The sequence below is a fragment of the Elaeis guineensis genome, chromosome 11, assembly GCF_000442705.2.
Source record: "Elaeis guineensis isolate ETL-2024a chromosome 11, EG11, whole genome shotgun sequence".
NCBI classification, from domain to species: domain Eukaryota; kingdom Viridiplantae; phylum Streptophyta; class Magnoliopsida; order Arecales; family Arecaceae; genus Elaeis; species Elaeis guineensis.
Genome location: NC_026003.2, coordinates 107,745,612 through 107,751,216, shown reverse-complemented (window position 1 = coordinate 107,751,216; position 5,605 = coordinate 107,745,612).

Genomic DNA, 5,605 nt, shown 5'->3' with positions numbered 1-5,605 from the left:
ATAAATCAAAAGAATACAAGCCTATACAACCGCTACTCAGACTACAATTAGGGGCTCAGGAGGCAGGAGAGGCAATAATGAACACCGCAAGAATCCGTAAGAAAATCGGTCCACTGGATTGTTCTCATCCACCCTCCCAACACTATACAAGCAGGGCATCCACCCAAATCCTACCCCGGGGGTTCCAAATGATCGAACAGCATTGCATTTTTATGACTCGCCTTTGGAAGCCCCGACATGATGAAAACACCCCAAAACCCACCCAAAACAAGAAAAAATGATGTGGCGGCGGTTGTTCATGCCATCTAATTACAAGGTATGTACAAGACTGTGTCAGAGGCCATTGCCAAGCAAAAATACAAGAAAAAAATATCCTGATAGACTCCCCCACTTGATCAGATCGACGTCCTCGTTGATGTGCTCCTTCTGTATGCTTCGATCCAATCCTCCTCGTGCCGTAGCGAATCCTTCGGTTCCCAGCTGATTTCTGACTCAGGAAGTCCTCTCCACTTCACCAAGTATTGGATCTCTTCTGCACCACTGGGTAAAACTTGAACTTTATCCACCAGAATGATGTCGACCCGTCTCTCCAAGGAGGTAGAAGTAGGGGTTGGACGGCTTGACATGTTCCTCATGGGATCCACCTGGTCGGCATGGTATGGCTTGAGGCAATTTTCATGGAATACAGGATGCACCTAGAATCATACGGGAAGTTGTAGTTGGTAGGATACATTTTCTACCCTTCCAATGATAGGGAATGGACCTTCATACTTGCGAACCAGTCCTTTATGCACTTTGCGAAAGAACCGAAGTTGAGCTGGTTGGAGCTTGACCAACACCATGTCGCCTTGCTTGAAGTCCAAAGGTCTCCTTCCCTTATCAGCCCACTTCTTCATCTTCTTAGCAGCCTTCTCAAGGTATGCCCATGCAATCTCCGTATTGCGATGCCACTCCTTGGCCAAATGATATGCAGACAGGTTGTTTCCTGTATACCCCACAACCACTGTATGCGGAGTGAAGGGTTGTTGACTAGTGATGATTTCGAAGGGGCTCTTGCCCGATGCAGAGCTCCGCTGCAAGTTGTAAGAGAATTGGGCTATATCGAGCAACTTCACCCAATCCTTTTGGTTGGCACTCACAAAGTGCTGCAAGTATTGCTCGAGGAGAGCATTTATTCTTTCAGTCTGGCCATTAGTCTAGGGGTGAAGGCTGGTGGAAAAGTATAATTTGGAACCAAGGAGTTTGAAGAGCTCGGTCCAAAATTATCCCAAGAACCTGGAATCTCTATCACTGACTATGTTCTGAGGGATGCCCCAATACTTCACCACATGCTTCAAGAAAACTCGAGCCGCCTCCTCTACTGAGCAATGTAGGGGTGCAGGAATAAAGATGCCATATTTGGATAACCGATCTACCACCACAAGGATCGACCCAAAATCTCCTACTCTTAGCAAACTCGAGATGAAATCCATTGAGATGCTCTCCCAAGGCCGTTCAGGTATAAGTAGGGGTTCAAAAAGGCCACCAGGTTTGCACCGCTCTACCTTATCCTGCTGGCAAATGAGACACGTCCGAACATATTCTACCACATCGTCCCCTATTTTTGGCCAATAGTATGCCCGCTCCAAGAGGGCAAGGGTTTGGTGCATTCCTGGGTGGCCGGTCCAAAAAGTGTCATGACATTCTTGCAGGAGCTCTCTTCTAAGGTTGCCCACCCGAGGAACATACACCCGACATTCTTTTGTGAAGATAAGTCCATCCTCGGATCAGAACCGTCGCGTCTTCCCTTCTTCAATGAGCTGCTTCAGGATCATAGCTGTAGGGTCCTTCAATAGCCCCTCTCGAATCTTTGGTAGAAAGGTTGCTTGCACTTGGCTGACTGACTTTGCTCATCCACCATCAAAGCTGCGAGCTCAGCCTTACGGCTTAAAGTGTCAACAACTTGATTCATACGTCCTGGCCTATATTTCAAGACCATGTCAAACTCTGCCAGAAAATCTTGCAGCCGCAGCACTGGCTCCTCCATCACTATCGCTTTCAAGTCCTCAAAGGCTTACTGACACCTTGAGGACCAATCTCACGATCGGTCCTTCCGTAATAACTCTGTCAAGGGTACGACATGACGGGAATAACCCGCAATAAACCGCCTATAGTAGTTGACAAGTCCGAGGAAGGATCGTAGCTCCGTCACCTTGGTAGGGGCCTGCCACTCATAGATGGCACGAACCTGCTCCTGGTCCATGCGTATCAGACCGCCCCCAACACAATGGCCCAAGAATAAAATTTCTTCCTGGGCAAAGTAACATTTCTCCTTCTTTACATAGAGGGAGTTTTTCCATAGGATCCTGAGAATAGTCCGCAAGTATTCCATATGTTCTTCCAATGTTTGACTATACACGATAATATCATCCAAGTATACCACCACGAATTTGTCAAGATAGTCATGGAATAGTTGGTTTATCAATATGCAAAATTTGGCTGGGGCATTCGTTAATCTGAAGGGCATCACCAGGAACTCGAATGCTCATACCTTGTCACACAAATGGTCTTGCCTTCATCTCCTTCTACAATCCAGACTTGCCAATATCCAGATCGAAGATCCAACTTGAAAAAATATCGAGCTCCACCCAGCTGATCGAACAAGTCCGCAATTAAGGGGATTGGATACTTGTTCTTCACAGTCACCTTGTTCAGAGCCCGATGATCGACACACAATCGAAGAATCCCATCTTGCTTCTTCTGGAAGAGAACTGAGGCTCCAAAAGGAGCTTTTGAGCTGTGGATAAGCCCTCCTTTCAATAGCTCATCAAGTTGATTTCGAAGTTCTATAAGCTCCGATGGGGCCATTCGATAGGGCGAACGAGCTGGATATTTTGCTCCAGGCTCTAATTCAATCTTGTGGTCCATCGCCCGCCTGGACGGTAAAGTCTTAGGCAACTCGGGGGGCATCATATCCTCAAACTTCTGTAGGATTCTCAAGACCCCAGGAGGAAAGGGATCCATATTCTTTGGCTCCATTTTCAGCTTCAAGACAGCCACATATGTTAGTTCTCCCTTCTTTATTCCCCTCTTCAATTGAAGAGAAGAGATTTGATGTATCCTTTCTTGAGTTTGCCGAGCAACAGGAACAACATAGGGAGACTCATCTCCCATCATGCATAAAGCATCTAGAAAGGGCATTGGCACTACTCTAGCAGCTTGAAGAAAATCCATACCCAAGATAACTTGAAAGTCATCTAGGGGTACGGCCATGAAATTGGCCTTTCCACTCCAAGTTCCAACCTGAATAGGCACATCCCTTGCAAGCCCAACAATGGGCCGTGCTTTCGAGTTCACCGCCTTCATTCGACTAGAGTCCCTCTCCAGCTTCAACCCAAGATGGGTAGCTTCATGATCGGCAATGAAGTTGTGGGTTGCCCCCGTGCCCACCATCGCCCGAGTCACATGACCGTTGAGCTCCACTTGCACATACATGAGTTCACTGGTCCGTCGGTTTGATTGCTGGTGAGTCTGTCGTAGCTTGAGTTGTTGTTGGTGGTGTGGCTTTGACTGTTGCTGCTGCTTGGATGGCTTGGACTGCTCCCCCACTTGACCTTTGATGGCATTCAGCAACCTAAGGGCATCCATGCGAGGGCCCTCAGCCTGCTCCTCCTCATCACTGCTGTTGTCATCAGGGTTGGTTGGACTCTTCTGCACAGTAGCCTGTAATGCATTTAGAGCTTGTTTTTGGGGATAATTCTTCACCATGTGTGGCCCTCCACACAGAAAACATCCCAACTTCGGAGCTCTTACTATTTCCTGCTCTTTCATCTTGAAGTCTCTCTTCTTCTCATTGATCACAGCCTTACCCTTGGATAGCTTGTGATTCTTGAAGGTATTTGGAGTGGGCTTCCTCCTCTGGTGGTCAGAGAAGAGGTAATCCGTTAGACGCTCGGCTGCAGCTTGGGCAGATGCCAAGTCTGCGACACCCCTCCTCTGTAACTCCTGCTGGGCCTATGGTTTCAAGCCCTCCAAAAAGTAAAACAACTTATCTTTTTCAGACATGTCTCGAATGTCCAACATCAATGCCGAGAACTGCTTGACATACTCTCGAACAATCCCAGTTTGTTTGAGATGCCTTAAGTTTCGTCAGACAATGAATTTCACATTCTCTGACAAAAACTGTGCGTTAATCTCCCTCTTCAAGTCCTCCCAGCTGGCAATGGTACACCGCCCAACTTGGATGTCTTCATACCAAGTCCACCATCATAATTTAGCATCTCCGGTTAAGTACATTGTAGCCAAGATAATTTTGGTGTCTTCAGAGTCAGACCGCACCACTCGAAAGTACTGCTCGATGTCAAACAAGAAGTTCTCTAACTCCTTTGCATCACAAGCTCCACCATAACTTCGAGGCTCTGATGCTCGCATTCGGCCTTGCCCACCATCACCAGCAGTTGGAGTTGGTATGGTACTGACTGCTCGAGTCAGGACTACGACTCTAGCAGCCAGATCATTGAATTGCTCATGCAGGTGCTGGATAGACTCATGCATGTTGTCGCTAAGGTTGTCCACCATCTCGATGAGCTGCTCTTGATTCAACTCTAGGCTGGTCAGACGATCTCTCAATGAGAACAAGGGCACCAAACCCTCCTCAATCTGGGCCAAATGGGTTTTCACCGTAGAGATCCGCTCTCGATGGCTTTGCGGTTTCTCAATGTCGGCTTGTCCTTCCACTGGGGCTGAGGCAGCAACCATTGCCTCCTCCTCTTGCATCATCCCACTTGTCTCACCACTGTTCTTGCATCCCATCTGTGTTGCACAGATTTCTTCGATCGTGCCTACTCTGATACCACTTTGTCACGGACTTCGCCTTTTGGACAAGCAAACCCGTGCGGCACCCCGATGTCACATGCACAAAGGAGCCAGCCAAAATGCACCCAGCAAGATGCACAGAAAAATATGAGAAAAAAGGCACGACAACATGCTCAGATATGGCACTGTAAAAACAGTATTTTCATTAATGAAATCAAAGGAATATAAGTCTATACAACTGCTACTCAAACTACAATTAGAGGCTCAGGAGGCAGGGGAGGCAACAATGGACACCGCAAGAATCCGTAAGGAAACTGACCCACTGGATTGTTCTCGCCCACTCTCCCAACACTATACAAGCAGAGCATCCACCCAAATCCCACCCGGAGGGTTTCAAATGATCGAGCAGCATTGCATTTTCATGGCTCGCCTTTGAAAGCCCCGACATGATGAAAACACCCCAAAATCCATCCAAAACAAGGAAAAATGGTGTGGCGGTGGTTATTCATGCCATCTAATTACAAGGTATGTACAAGACTGTGTCAGAGGCCATTGCCAAGTAAAAATAGAAGGAAAAAGACCCTAACAGACTCTCCCACTTGTACAATGTGGATTTGGTATGTGTAGTACTAAAGGGCAGCTTGGTGGGTTGCGGATCAATGACACAATGGTTATGTCTTGGCATGAGGGTATGTCGAGGATCAAGACATCTGGGATGAGCAGTGCTTGGCTTGAGGGGCAAAGCCTTGGAGTTGACACAAAGGTGTTGAGTTGCGGAGTACTCTTGGGAAGAGTCTATGTTATGGCACGG